This window comes from Rhea pennata, chromosome 13 (assembly GCF_028389875.1).
Source record: "Rhea pennata isolate bPtePen1 chromosome 13, bPtePen1.pri, whole genome shotgun sequence".
NCBI classification, from domain to species: Eukaryota; Metazoa; Chordata; class Aves; order Rheiformes; family Rheidae; genus Rhea; species Rhea pennata.
In genome coordinates, this window is record NC_084675.1 from 18,332,164 (window position 1) to 18,348,257 (window position 16,094).

The 16,094-nt window shown below is 42.9% G+C and overlaps 1 long non-coding RNA gene across 2 annotated transcripts in view; it reads right to left on the minus strand.

Moving 5' to 3' along the window:
* Positions 1-751: 751 nt before the first annotated feature.
* The window catches only part of LOC134146118 (uncharacterized), a 132,159-nt gene continuing 116,816 nt past the window's right edge, over positions 752-16,094 (minus strand). For both annotated transcript variants that reach the window (XR_009959780.1, XR_009959779.1), the window contains exon 4: positions 752-830. This is a non-coding gene — a long non-coding RNA (uncharacterized LOC134146118). The remainder of the gene's footprint in view (positions 831-16,094) is intronic.

Consider the following 16,094-nt stretch of genomic DNA (forward strand, 5'->3'; position numbering starts at 1 on the left):
TTCTTTCTTTGAACCAGTACACAGATTGACAGAGTTCTCTTACACTGCATGAGTCATGGCAAATGCAGCTTGCAGTACAGCAGCAAGCTTGCTGTACAACTAAATAACGCTTCTTCCTGACTTTGTAGTGTTCAAGGCCACATATCTAAGACCAAAGAGAGGAACAAAAAAATAAGACTTCTCCTATATCCTTCTCCACTTAGAATAACCACATATGAGGAAATATCCTTTTGTTTTTACTGTGTCTCCAAAACATCTACCCTTACATGTACATATTTCTGGGATGAGCAGAAGCTCAGAATTTGATAGAATCTGTTGCTGAAAGCTCTAAAATATACTCAGATTTGATCCCAACACTTTGCCTTTCATTTCCACAGTGATTCTTCTCTAATTATGTAAAAGGTTGAGAAATCCAAGCTGAGGTGGATTCTCATGCTCCTTTAGTCATTGCTTCATTTCTCTGCTCTCCTCTTTTGTGTACTTCTTCTGGCACACTCACGGTGTACATAAATACATGCGCGATGCCCAGGGGCTCAGGAGGCACCTATAGCTTGAAAGGCCTCCACGGGCGGCCCACCAGCTGTGGCACTCCCCTGCCCACTCCATCTACGGCTCAGCGGGGAGCTGCATGTGGCAAGTGGGGTCACAAAGCAGGAGAGGACAGGACAACGTCCACATGTGAGACAGGAATCTACCTGCGGGCAGTGCCACGTCTGGCCTTCCAGAGAGACGCTCATGCGGCTGCTGGGGCGAACGGTGCTACCCAGACCAGATGGAGTTTGTCAAGCGGTGTCTGGATCCAGATCACAAAGATGGATGTGGTTTGTATCCTGAGGACAGAGGAAAGAAAGGAGGATATAAGCAGAGAGAAGAGGGAAGGGATGAGGATTTGGGTGCCATGCGACAGGGAGCCCAGTCTTGGAGATGTGGGAAGCTGGGAAACATGTGGCTCTGGGCCACGAGACAACTTCGGAATGCAGATCTCTCCCAGGGGTTTGTGTATCTCTGTGTCAGCGTTCACAACTCAAGTGCCTAGGAGAGGAGCTTCACAACTTCAGATGCGCTCTCTACGTGAGAGTGTGGTAAATCGATATGCTACAAAAAACTAACGCAGTCAGTAGATTAAGTACATTTCTGGAGAAGTAGGATTTTTGCACCTTCAAATCTACAGGCTTTTCGCCCCATCTGGTAAATGCAGATCTAGAGCAAAAGGAATGAAAAACAGATATCAAACTATTAGAGAAGCCACATAAAGCAGATAAGCACCTTGGAGAATTTAAAGTAGCTCAGGTATTTATTTGTTTGCTTGGAAGTCTTACAAACAGCTTCTCACTAATGCACACTTTTAACTCATTGCACACTTTGAATCAAAGTATTTCCTTCTTAATAATAATAACCAATAGCAATAAATAACACTGCTCACTATCCTAACTCCCAGATGACCAAAACCAAACACGACAGTGAAACCTGACTTCCAGGAACATTTCAAATCACATCCTCAGCTGCTCTAAGTCAGAATAGTTCTATAGCTTCCAAGAGAGTTGCACTGATTTTTATCACCTAAGAATCTGACCTTTGTAACCCAATATACACAAAGGAAATCCAACATTATATCAGATAACTAGTTAACTAGCCCTTTGTTTTTCTCTCTGATATCCTGTCTCTTCAATTGCTGCAAGCAATTAAGTGCCCACCACTTGTTTGAACAACTAAACCAAAATAATTACAAATGCATGTTACACTACAACAATTGCATATTAACAAAGGCTTGGGGCCAATTAATCATTACACCGTCAATATCTAATTTGCATAAAGCTATTCTCTTTAAAGACTCCATGTTTGGGGTGACAGGGTTACCTCATCGATTATGTAAATTCCCCATCAAGCTTTACAGAAGCAGTCAAAGGAAATAAAAAGGCTTGTCTGCTTCCAGGCGAGCCAACAACCTGCAGCGAGGAGGCAAGACAAAACTAAAGAAAGGGAAAAAAAAAGAAAAATAGCAATGTAGGCTTAAGTTTTAAAAGGCTGGACTAAAGGTCCATCAGGGGAGCATAAAGCTGCAAAAACCAAATTCAGAGCACGCCAATTAGCCAGGCACTGGTGGATTGACTTCTACACAGCCATGTCATCACCACCCCAATAAAACAGAGGGCCCAAAAACAACATGACCATTTTCTGCATTACCTAGAGCTTCCCCAAAGAGACACCCTATGAGGATGTATTTGGCTCTTCTAGAAAGCCAAAGTCCCACAAACACAACTGGCAATAATATACACCCACCAACAAACAATGAATTCCCCTTATGGTCTAGGATATTCCTTCTCCCAGAGATTTTCTCTGGGAAGAAAAATTCTTAAAATTAGCAATTTGCTTATTGAGTCATGTGAAGAATTCTCACCCTAACTATGGGCAGTAATTCTAATTGCAATATTTTTCCATTAGGAAACTTGCACAACTGGACTGCAAATTTAACCAGGCCAGGAGCTCTAACCACTTCTCCTTGGCTTTGCAGAAGCAGCCCAGGGCCCCACTCCCCTGCCGCTCACAGCCACGGCCACAGCACAGCTCTGGGGCACAAGTTGCTAGGACAGAGGGCAGAAGGAGCAAGGAGACTCGGTGCCTGGGAACCAACAGCGATGAAAAGAAAGGGCCTCCTCAAGGATAATTAACCCCCTTTCCTATGAGAAAAGGAAGGCCAGCAGGCAGATTTCTCTTGCCCTGGATTTAGAGAGCAATCCTCGAACCCAAAGACAAGAAACCTTCACCTTGGAAAGCTAGTGCTCCCTGTGGCTGCATGCTTTTCATATTGCAGTGTGGTGGAGAACAAGATATAGAACAGCTAGTCCAGGTTTTTGACTATCCAAAGTATACATATGTATAGAAAAGAGACCAAATATTTGGAAATTCCAAATAGCAAGAGTCAACGCTCAGAAAGCCCCCTAGCAGGGAAAGCAGACTTGCTATGGCATGTACTGCAGAAAGGCATCAGATTGTAGCATGTATTATACCTGCAACATACTTCATACTCTATTCTCCATGGACGGCTTTTCAACCCCAAAATGGGGGACAAGGGGAAGAGAGGGGAGTTTAAAGTGCAAGCTGCACTCTCCGCTCCAAAAAGCACACTATGCTGATTCAAAAAAAAAACATTTTCAAAAATGCCTGTGGGTAAATTTGAGCTGCCCACAGCTCCCCAGGGGCAGTCGAACTTGCTGTCGAGCCATTTATGTGGATTTCAGTCAAATTCTAATTTTAGTGTTCATTAAACATCGGTAATTCCCAAGCCAATCCCTGCATCACCTAGTATACATAATACCTCTACAATATAGGTCATCCCAGCTTAGAAAACATACACAGACATCAAAGTGCAACCATTTCAGTATAAGTATTAACTTTATAAATAATTATGAACTTAATAATTCTTTACAAGATGCTGTAGAATCACAAATGTTTAAAAAACATTGCACTAGGCAGAGGAGTGGGTGGGTGTGGTATGCACGTAACACATATGTATATACCCACACACTTGCATACACTAGGGAGAGAGAGCTGTCTACGGATGCAGGTACATCTCTACCCGAGGCAGAAGGAAGGATGCTTGCCTGACACCCAGGTGCCTGTCGAGAATAACTGGTTCTGCTTTAACCACAGAGCCTCAAAGCTGGTGTCCTGGTAAGGATTTGCAGCTTCTCTGTATTCTCTAGATAGCTCTCCCGTGCAGGGGTCTTACCCAAGCCCATACGCCGCACAAACTGAGGTTTTCAAGTTCCTTTGAGATACTACATCTGAGATAGGATCTGGTAACAAATTTGTGAACATCTTGCATCAGTATAGTTTGGTGCTTGCGAAAACTCTCCACAGAGGTGTGGGCAGCACAGCCACATCTTTCCTCCTCCTTCTTCCCTTACCGTTGCCAGCAAGGGCAAAACGGGCTGCAGGGCAAACTCTGTGCCTGCAACAAAACGTAGCACATTAGTAACACAGAGACGCAGAGAGACTTGTGCTTTCAGAAGCTGCCCTAGAATTTGAAAAGGTGATCGCTCCCTGTCTCTGCTGAAGTGAAGCAGAAAGAAAATATTGCAGCACACTGCTGGATTATGCCAGAACTCATAAAATAACTAAAACTGGACAATTACAACAGACCAGAGAAGTCTGACACAAAGCAAGGAAGAAGTTACAAAACTGCAAGTAAGGGACTGTACTGAAACAAGCTCTGCAAAAAGATACACTTCCCAAAGGACAAGGACATTCTTTTACCTTGCAGACTCCCAAGATCTGAAGAAGCTGCCTTGGTGAGCGTTCTAGTAGCTACATTATACTACTCCAAATACAAAGGGACACCTCCACCTTCAAAAAAGCATTTGGTTTCACTGCCACAGACACCATGCACATGATGCTTTTGCAAATACATGTGGCAAGTGGTAGGCTGTGCCTAGTCTTATCAGAGAAAATGCCCTTTCTCAGAAAGGTAACGTGCAGTAAAAGAAAAAGCCTTGGTTGTCTGCCTTCAGGTCTGAGACTGAAGGGTGGAAAACAGAGAGAAAGGAGCAGGGATATTTTAGGCTAGCAGGTAAGAGACTGGAAGCTGCAATGCAAAGCAGTCTGGGCTGAGACCTTCATCAAGGGTTCACCAAAGGTAAAGCAGCTGTATCTAGACATAAGCTCTTGGGTAAGTTCTCAAAGGCACAGTAAGATAGTCAGTCACCTCTGGAAATCTGTTTTAGCTGCCTTTTTAGATTTGAAAGTCAAAGCTTTCCAGATCATACTGAGGATAGCCTCGATACATAGACGACAAGTCACCCTAGGTTCTACTCCTGCCTCAGCTGTGAATATCTCACGATAGCCCTTTCCTTCCACCGTCGCTTTCCCCAATACAAAAACGTGATCACTTTCTACAGCATGGGGCGCACAATGAAGCTTAAAAGACTGCAAAGTGCTTTGAGATCCTCAAGAGATAGCTACAGACCACAAAGCATAAGTGAGCCATTTATTATTAAACACTATGATCATATCAGAAGCACAGATATCTCGGGTGAACTTCAGAGGATTACAAAGATGCTATCTTGAAGCCAGACAGTGGTTGATTGGGAAAAAATACATCTCAGAGCAATAATTAAACCTAGTCCTTTTTTGACAGCTTGAAAGGTGGCCCTAACAGCCAGCTGCCAGTGCAGTGCCAGCCTGAGCACCCGCCTGGCGCAGCTGTCTTGCTCTCCTGCAGCCGGTCCGGCGCATCAGGGTCACCATGTGCGAGTGGAGAACTTTGCATTGCAGGAGCCAGACTCACCAGGCACACGGCTCAGAGTCGCTCTGCACTGAGCCCTTTGGATACACGTGCAGTGCTTGAGCCCAGTTGACTTCTTCAGATGGCCCCAGAGAAGCCTCTCCAAAATAACGCTCCATATGAATCAATTATTGCTTCCTTTGCACAACATCTGTTACTAATCTAATAGTAGCATGTTAAATACGCACCTTTGCACAGCATTAATGTGAGAAAGTGGATTAAATATAGTTTGATTGCTTGTATTTTAACAGCTCCATAGCTACTGTTGTTTATGGGCTGTTGGCTTTCTTTTTATTAATTTATATTGATTTTAAGGGCTCCAAAAAGCCAAGCCTGATAGAACGAGCTAGAGCCAGACGAAGCACCGATCAGCAGCAGGCACACATCCCCACGTAGCACTGCCAGGGGAACTCATTTGCAGCAAGCAACACACCTGCTACACTGCTGCCAGGTCCCTTAACACGAGCCCATTTCTCAAGCCAAAACATACATTACTTTTCCACAAGGTGAGACAGCAGCATCCTAGAGACCAGGTTGGGGCTATCCTGCTTCTCTCATTCATGGCTAGAAGAGAGTTTTAACTTCCTTCTGCTTGCAAGAACTTAACTACACTTGTTTGCAGGAACCCAACACAGACACGTGCAAGTCTCCACTTGGGAGACATCAAAACAATGTCCTATTTAAAGCACATGGCAGACAAACAAGAGTAATAAATTACTGATCAAGGATCTGCCCCTTCCATTCAAAAGATCCTGCACGGAGCACACAGCGAACTGGTAGCCATTCCCACAAAAAGCCCGGAGTTTTTCACTGCAAGCTGCTTTCTATCCTCTAGAAACAAACGCAGCCCGTCGTTGCACCCGCTTCCTCCAACACCCGCTCGTTCAGTGGTCACCCGGACAACCTCGCCGTGCCTCCGCAGTTCTGGGTAACCAGGCTAATCGCTGCTGCTCAGTACAGCTGACTCCTAGCCCTTCCCCGGTCTTACTTAGGAAATTGCAGTGGGATTGATTATTTGGGATGGGATTTCAACCCCTCACGCTCCTTGCTTAGGTCACATGCCGGCGTTTATTTATATCTACTTCAGTCATCCTAAGGACAAGTGGAAATTTGTCAGTCACCATCCTCAGGTAGTCAGACAGGAGCAAGAAAAGAGTCAAATGTAAAGGACGTTTTTAGGTTTCTTTCTGTCCTGGCCCCTATTTGTCCTGAATCTTGGTACTTTGGCATAGTTATTGGCTAAATCAATCTCGTCACATGCACAAGAACAAAGAAATTAAACAGAGAGTTGTGAGCGATACTGAGAACACCGCTAATTAGATCAGAAAGAGGCAACGAGGAAAGAAGGATCCAGTGGGTAAAACGTGGCTCTACAAAGGAAAAGCAGCTACTTATCTATCGATAAGTAGTATGTATAAATACAATTGATAACAAATGGAGGAGAGTGGAAGAGAGCTGAAGAGTCTGGATATAAATGAGAAACTAAGAATTGTAGAAAAATGATTAAAAAAAAAGCAGTAAAAGGATATAAGGAAAATGCTACGGTCAGCAGAATTATCAGCAATGAGAATTTATTTTCAGTATGCCAAGGAGACATGGACGCCTATAAATGAAAAGGCAAGATGTTGAAAAAGGCAGATATGGTCACTAAGCTTTGTTCAAGGCTGCAAGATGCACAGAGTGGCAAACAGACAAATATTCACCAAGTATCACTTGAAAAGTAAAAAAAAAAAAAAAAAAAAAAAAAAAAAAAAAAAAGCTGAGCAAAGTAGCATGTGTTGAAATGTCACCTTCCATACAAGAAGAGGCATTTTAAGCAGGTCTCCTCACATCAGCATGTGGTGCATCCTCCTTTCAGGCTATGAAGCTTTGCAGAAATACTAGGTCTTAATTAATTTGTATGGAACCCACCACCAAACAAGCCATGTCTTTATAGGGACTATGAGTCAATGCTAACAGGACACATGAAAAATAAAACTCCTGGGAAATTCAGGGTATCTTTCTGATCCAGTTGCGTGATTACATATAGCTCATTCTGTCTCTCAGTTTACTCGTCTGTAAAATGAGGATAATCGACATCTCTATCCAGAAAGTTTCTAAAGTTAAGGGGCTGTCTGAGATCCTCTGGAACTGGCACTTTAAGAGCATTATGCACTTGGTGATGCACCATCTAAACCACCTTTCTCAAGGAAGGAAGCTTTTCCCATGACATGCCCAGTATACATTTCATAGCACTTCAAAACAAAAAAGGGCAAAAAAAAAAAAAAATCTGTTGAAGCCATTAATATTTTCAAGAAAACCAAAAGAGATCATTCCCCAGAGCTCCTGACTTGTCAGCGGGAATTAGGAACCTACATTTCTTGGAAAAGCTCGGCTTAAATATTTCTTGGTTTTGACCTAATGAATTCTGAAATTAAAAAAATATGTATATATATATATATATATATATATATATCCCTATTGCAGTTCCTGTCACCTCTGCTTCACTCTCTTGATGGCAGGCCAATACTGAATTCATTTTAATTCCATTAAAATACACACCTAAGTTCCTGCTTTTACAAGGCTATAAAATCTGTGGAGCTTCACAGGGCAAAATCAGCCGTTCCCTGTTTAATAGGGTCTTTACCACATATGGACACCAGATCTGAGTTACAAGATTCCCCTTATGCAGCTGACAAGTCATTGGGTTCCTGCACTACAAGCACTGGCACAGCTAGCGCTGGTGAAAGATTAAGGTTGGCTTTCGGAAGAGGAGGTTTGGTGCACTGGTACGTGCAGTGCTAGAAAAATGCATCTCCCATAAGACACCCTGGGCATTCAGGTAGACACAGATGACACCCCACGTGGAACCAAAATATACTTTGGCTCTAAAAACCACAAACTTGTAAGTCCAAAGGGAAACAAAGTACTTCATTTATTTTTCCCAACAGAGGATGAATATTTTCTAGCAATAATCAAATTTCCTCTCTTAGAATTCCTTAAATCATGTATTCTATCAAAAAGAAAAGAAAAAAAAAAGCGGGCTGAAGGTTCCAGGCGTAATTGCATACCTGGTGGGATGCTGCCAGCGCCCGCGTTGTGCATAGCCATTCTCAGGTACACAAAACCGAAGTGAATTGCACTAACACTGACAAACATTCATCGTGGCAGTTCCAAAATACATCATCTTGACTCGGGCGAGATTCTGCCGGGATAGGTTCACGGGGGACTCGCATTCCACCTCGCGGCAGATAGGGAAAGCAGATACTTCCTTTCCCTCTCTGAAACCCAGTGACTCGGGCTCTCATCTCAGATGTGGAAGATACAGGTTTAATTCCCACCTTTACAAGAGTCCCACTAAAGATTCACCTTACAAGAGTCTGTTTAAGCGTTGGACACTCTCAGGTTAGGGTCTCTCAGAATCCCCTTCTTAATACTGTTGAAGCAACTCTACCTAGCTGAAATAATAAGCATATAACGCATAAAACTGTACTACACTTTTACAATGTACTTGTACAGATGCCACTGCAAAGCGAGTGTGGAATGCTATAATACTGGAATCATATTCTCCTGCATTCCCATAGCGCAAAGTCAAGAGACTTCAGAAACTATTCTTACCTTGAAAATGCAAAAATTACTAAGATCTTTGTGAAAATAAACACATAACCTTATGTGTAAAAGCTAAAAAATGAAAGACCCCAAAACTCCAACACAACCACACTGTACAAACACACTCACACATTCTGCCACCAAAAAATACCACTAACTTCCCCTTGGGTTTAGAAAAAGGTCATGCTTTTCCCATACCAATTCAAAAATTTCTGTACCTCAAGAGTGGCTATTTTCCCCCTCCTCTGACCTTGAGAAGCAGCGTTCCCCGTGGGCACGCCAACAGTTGTAAAACACGGAGTGCAGGAGGAAATAGATACGGATAGAAGGAAAGCAGTTCTGTTGTCCTTTCGCACACTCTCAATGGGACATAGAATGTGTTCGAATGTGATCCATCAAGACATTGATCCCTCATGGAAGTGGAGATGTGTAAGGAAACTTCAAGTGCTTTTTAACCAGACTTACCTACAGGAGAACATACTGAGCAGTACAGTAAGAAGATACCTATATTATCAATAGTCCCATGTCATGGGACAACACGGCGGAGGTGAGCGGAAATCAGATGTGTTCTGGGGCTCTCGAGGTTATATGTTCACTTGGAACAATTTCTCCTTGAAACGTAAAGAGCAAACTGCTCTCTGTGGTGGTCTATTTAACTACATCCTGCATCAAAATCGGTTGCAGGAAAATGGGGATGCAATATAGAACAATACCTTTTAAGAGAATATTTTAGAGGAAACACTGAAGAGAGAGTATTATATTTTAAAGCTGCCAAACTCCATAATTAAACGAAAAATGTGTGATTAACTGTAAGAATTTTCTGCTTATGCCTAAGACTCAAAGAATTAAATCAAAATCCTTAAAAGCCATTGCTAAATGAAGGAAACGCACAAGCTGGCCCTGGCAGTGAAGTCTGTCACCAACACAGGCTTTATCCTGCTTAAGCCACTTCATTCTTTGATCAGAAAAGAGAAAAGAGTGGCTTGAGTGGGTTTATTTCCGAAGGCTGGCAAGCGTCTCAGCTAGGACAGCTGCATGCTCTGAGCTCAGCTCAGGAGTTACTCTGTTTTCCCCTTCCCCCCCCACCCCCCTGCCAAACCCTGCGGGCCGGATCTTGCAGAGGGTCCTGCCAAGTACCAGGACCTACCCTCCAGTCAGCAGGGCTAATGACAACACTAACGCGCTTGGGGCCAGCTCAGAAGTTTTCCGCGAGAGGCAACATGTTGAAAAGCAGGGAGATGCAGTTTCTCCTAGTTGCTGCAGTCTTTACTCCTCCCCTCCCAAGAGCCACCACACAATGTCCACTTCAGTGCACCACGTCTGTCTGGTGCCCCACCTCTGCCTTGTTCCTGCATCCGAATGCCCCCGCTCATCCTCAGAGCAGACGCACACAGCTCACGGGAGCCCAGAGCCGGTCGGGGCCGCCGCTGCCGCACCGCAATCATGCCAGCCTGAGTGACACCAGGTCTAGAAGAGCAAGTTTCTTGAAGCTACGTTAGGTTTAAGGCACAACAACCCATCCTAATAGCACACAACATCTCAGTGGGTAGCCTTAACAGGATTAGCCAGAGCACTGAGTTAAGTGCAGAATCAGACTTAATTGCCACTAATTGCACTGCAGGGCCAAGGGCCGAACCCCTCTGAAGGCTGCGTTCTCTCCCATCCACACCCTGACCTGCACTGTGGACCAGGGGGACTGAGAGCAGCCCCAGCATTTAACCTACAGAGATCAACGGCAAACTCCATCCACTCTCAGCGGTGATGGATTAGGTCATCCTCAGGAAGAAGTGCTTCCAGGATCACATTCACATTTGGCATTTATTTTCTGAAGAGGGATTTATTTAAAGTGAAGCTAAACATGGAGCATTGTTGCTTTGTGTGTTTAGCTTTGCAAGGCTTGATTTTGTGCATGGGTTATTTTTGGTAATACAGGTCTTCGGTGATGGAGTTTTGGATTTAATTCAGATCTAAATTTGATTGGTTAATTCATCAGTTAGGTTTCTAAAGAATCTGGGAACCAACAGAGCCTCTAACCATGAAAAATGTGACACTGCTCTTTGATTACCAGCTGGGATCTCCAAGCTCTTTTGGCCTACAAAGCGACAGTTTTTCAAAATATACAGCAACTAATATTTCATTTCAGTTGGCAGGACTCCATAAAATGGTTTGGACCTTACAGTGCACTTAAACTCTTTGATAAACAGACTGTATAGATTGAGCAGATGGTGGTTCAGGAGTTCAAAATGCTCAGGTTTCCAGCTGAGCATACAATAACCTGTAGGCAGATGCAGAATAACGTCTGAACAGGTTGAAACTGTGTCTGGGATGTTCTGTTCTACTTGTTAGATGCTGAGGGAGAGCTGGTCTGACACAGGAACATGTGAACAGTGGGGACTTATCCACCTCTGTGGGAGAAAGCATCCAGTCTACGGGTGAAAGGCAGCTGCATCGTCGCATGGCCCTTTTTACAAGCCAGCCTAGTTCCCTCTTAATGGTCGTTGGCGATTGCGCCCTCGTCACTTCATTTGGAAGGCAGCATCGAACCTCACTGCTCTAGGGGACAGGTACTGACATTTAATCTATGTTTTAAGTGAATTTACAATGAAACTGAGGCTTTAACCTTCCCTCTTTCCCTTTCAAAGGGAGAGGTCTGGGGGAAGGCAAGTCACAGTCGCGTGAAAGAAAGCCAAGAGCAGTACGGCTTCTGAACCGAGGTACGGTGTTAGAAAAGAAGCCAAATCCTGCTGGCTGCCATTGCTGGACACGTATGGGCCTGCGCCATGGCTCCCCATGGAGCCTACAACTCCAAGAGTACGAACGTCGAGCACACTCTGCACTGCTGCGCGAGGCCTGCAAGGCTCGCCTCAAGCACGTTCCTCCAGTGATTTCCCTTTCCAGCCTATTAATGATCCCGTGGGAAATATGACTGACTGGGCAAAAAGAGGGTGCTGAGACAGCCATTCCTGCCTGCAATAAATCACATTTTCCTCCTGGCTTGTGGTTACCAAATTCAGGTGCTCCCAACTCAGCTCCTCCTGCAGGAAGCTAACAAGTGTGGCACCACGAAACATCCATTTCCAAGAGGAAAAGCCAAAAACCGTGCACAAGGTGGGGCAATCTGATCTTAAAATCTCTCAGCAATTTTAAGCTTTTTCTTTAAGTTGAGGGATTTGCTTCCTGAGAGTGTATCAGTTACAGAGGAAAAGAAAACCAATTTAAAATTAAACTTACTGGCAACAATGGCAAAGGAGAAGGAAAACATGGACTTTTCCTCCTTACGGAGTTGGATTTTGACTAGCAGTTAGAACACTTACAGCACCCAGCAGGAAAGCAGTTCTGGAATCTCATCACCATAATGCAGAAAAAAAATACTAACTCAAGCTTAGTAACTGTATGATCTTTTTTTAAAAAAAAAAAGAGGGGGGGGGGGAAACGGGTCTCACAAATGCACCTGAAGAGTCCCATGAGCTGATCTCGAAAAGACTCATCAGGATTCTGAAAAAAAGGCAAATCTGAGGCACTTCACACAGTTCTCCTTAGAGTTGAGCTGCAAGACATTCAGTAAGGTGTCCCTACCTGCTCCTGAAACAGAGACTTTCCGTGTTGTCCTAGCATCTCTCTCACATCCTATACACTCAGGAAATTCAAGTCAAGTCCTCAGCGAAGCCTAGGGCATCAGCCTCCAACAGCTGATGCACAGACAGTAACGGTCTGATTCTGCTCCTGTGAACACTCAGGCCATCAGCCTAAGCAGAAATAGTGGTGTGAGTCTTTGATTAAAAAAATAAATAAATAGAATCCTGTTTCTGGTAGTCCTTCCTTCTCTTCTTAAGTCAGTTAATATGAAAGGCTTTTTGTTTTCTCTACCTACCTCCCCCCTCAGAAATGAAAGACTAGGGAAAACGAATGTTTCAAGAAATTAAATGGCAAGTTGTGTTATTTTCAGGGGGTTAGATGACAGGAGGCATCACATTTAAAAGTACTCACTTGATCAAAGAGCCCTAAAAGGATTCAGCAGCACTGAGAACTATATATCAAATAGGATTATGATAGATTTAAGAGACTGAGCCATTTATAACTTAGGGCAGTCTCCCTCTTTGAAGCCTGCCTTGGTAATTGATCCATTTTTCTATAAACCAGAACCATAGCATTGCATTAAAAATCTGTATCTATTCCAAAACTATTAGCTTTGTACAAGATAATCAGGAGAAAAGGTAACATTTGTATATGACACTAGAATTTTTGCTTGAAAAAGAAAACAGTTATGACATCTAAATAGAGCAAACATTTTTTTTAATCACTCTTACCATGTCCAACAAATTCTCTTCTGCAGCATATCAAAGCACCAGTTGTGCATTAGGAAAACAAATCACACAATAAAAGTAGAAACTATTGTTTTTGTGTTACACAAATAATTGAAAATGGCATGAATGTATCAGTGGCATTTATTTTACTTGGGACATTCAAATCATGCTTAGAAGAAATCTGAAGACACACATGCAGATCAATCTGGATGCTCTTACTCATGCAAGTATTTTTTTTCTGTGGGAATACTCTCCTTGGGACAAATCATAGTTCTGTTCAAGTCAATGGCGAACCTCCCATTGACTTCAAAAGCACCTACTGACTTTGGTACTGAGTGGTACTGATGGTGGAACGAGAGAAGCCACGGCTCCATACACCAGCAAGGGGTCTGTGAGATCTAGATCTCACCTAAGGCATGCATAAGGGCTTGATTTTATACTGGTTACCAGGGACACTGTCTACCCATTTGCAAGGGGTAAACAATAATGCTGCTAGTCTCTTTTCACCTTGCAAATGGTGCTGCTGAATTGCAAAGCACTAAGTAGAAACCAGCAGAGTCAAGATCTCTGGCCATTTCAGTACCGTAAGAAATGTGGTTGGAAATTGCTTAGGAAGAAAAAAGGGAAGAAATCCTGAGCTTCTGACAACTTGTATGTCTGCCAACCTGATGTAATTTGCATGCACGCTGGCTTTCAAAAAGAGCCCAGCAAGCTCAAATTCCAAGTGAAAATGAGTGATGTAAAAAAAGGTTTGTCATGGCCACGACCACGCAGATACTAAACCATGCAATCCACAAGCCACATGGGCAAATCCACAAAGACTTGAAGACAGGGTATTATATCAGCCTTCCCTACAGTTCCACCCCTTCATTGGACACTAAATATTAACATTCAGTGTATTTACTTTTGAAAGATTTGAAAATAATCAAAAAAACCCTTTAAATGTGATAGGAAAAACATACTGCGGTACAGAGCTACAGTATTTTTGACCACTACCAGCCTGATAGGCGGCAAGCTAAACATACAGAATAACTTAAATTCAAAATTAAAGGTTTGCTTGGCATTAAAGCAACCCTTATACTTGTTAATTTATTAGAATCATTAGCGTAACTGAAAGAAGAAAAGGAATAATGCCAAGCTCCAGACTCCAAAACCCACTGCACTTATTAAAGCACTTTCTACAGTCAAGTCAGGTTTTTGCTGAACTTAGTGGATGAAAGCACTGCCCATCTATCTATCTTATCCTACCGCAGACAGATCCTACCTTTTCAAACGATGCAGGTATAAGTAGGACTAATGTTAGCATGTCTGAAATTCAGAGAATATTTTCACCACCTAATTCATAGCTGCTACAAAAATAGGTAAGAGCCTAACTTGTTCTGGCACTTTGGTTTATCTGCTGGTGGCAGCAGCCTCTCCCCATCGACCATAACAGGAACCTGGGGAACTTAAGTTCAGAGTTACCAACACAAGCAGCCGCTTCTTCGCCTCTGCATGTGGCTTCCTCATGGGAAGTCATCACTGCAATTAAATCCATGACACTATCTAGACGTGTCTGTGTGCATGCATGTATGAACACGTGAGACAGAAAACTGCACAGCTCTCTTATGGGAGTATGCATCCACTTAAATGCATATTCACTGACATTTTCACAAATTTTTTATTAGGGAATACCTTTGGTATGATTTAGACTATTTTATCTCATAGCTCCTTTACCTAAAATGACAAGAGGCTGTGCTGAAGGTGCATATTTTCTCCTGCTATTAATAGAAAATGTATTTGGTAAATTCTTAGCTGTTTCCACACATACATTTTATGCAAGCATATAGCCACACACACACACACGCAGATATGGAAGAACTTTTCTTAGGTGGTAAGGAGGGTTGGAGACTCATAGATCAATGGCAACTGCAGATTAACTGCAGCTTTACATGCCACCAAAAGCAGTTTGTTTTCTGTACTAAACTGTAGTTTATTGTCCTCAAAGTCAAATTGCTTCCGCACCATCAAAGACCAAGAGTTTTCTCCACTGAATTAAATGGGCGCAGAAACAAGATATTAGATGGCAGCCAGGAATCTACCCAGTGTGTATCCAGATGGAGATGGGGGCATTTCACAGCAGGAAAAGACACGTCTTACACTTCCAGATCTTCTCTCACAATAGAGAAGATTCTTGTTTTCTAATTGGAAACCACACACACACGCACACTTTGAACATATTAAATGTGAGTTGTTTTGTGGCCTCTGTGAAGGACTAAATATGCCCAAACTGAAAAGTAAAAACAAAATTTTCAATCGGAAAATTCCTTATGGACATTTCTAATACTGGAAAAAATGGAGGCTTCAGCTGAACCACCACACAAAACCGAGGTTTTCTTTATCAGCGACTACTTATCATTCACCTGGGTTCTCAGCCAAAGTCATCCTGGAAGCCAGCAAAACCCACTCAAGCTCACAGACTTGCACTGCAAATGAATTTTTCTCCCCCTGCTTACTCAGGGGGCAAACAAACACCATTTGACCTTGCATTGATTTCTTTGATTAATTTCCCATTTATGCCCCATTTTGAGGGCTTAAGAGGGATATATGAGATTCACAGCATTTTTACTGGTCCTTTAAAGAGGGTTGGATTTCTCCCTTACTGCACACTACTACACAAAATTATGAAAACAATCCATTTTAACCATTCATTTCAGACGCAATTACCAATCCCATCAAGGTTCGTTGAATTACTCTAGCAGATCCAATCTAAATCAAAATCCGCCCAAACCTTGCATTACATTTTGTCTACATTCTTCCCATTTAAAAAAAATATTTACAGAAGCTTAGATTTCAACATTATTTACAGTTACAAAATAATGGTTTCTGTCAGGCTAGTTCAGCCCAAATCATAAAATGCTGTTCAAAACGTCCCTGAA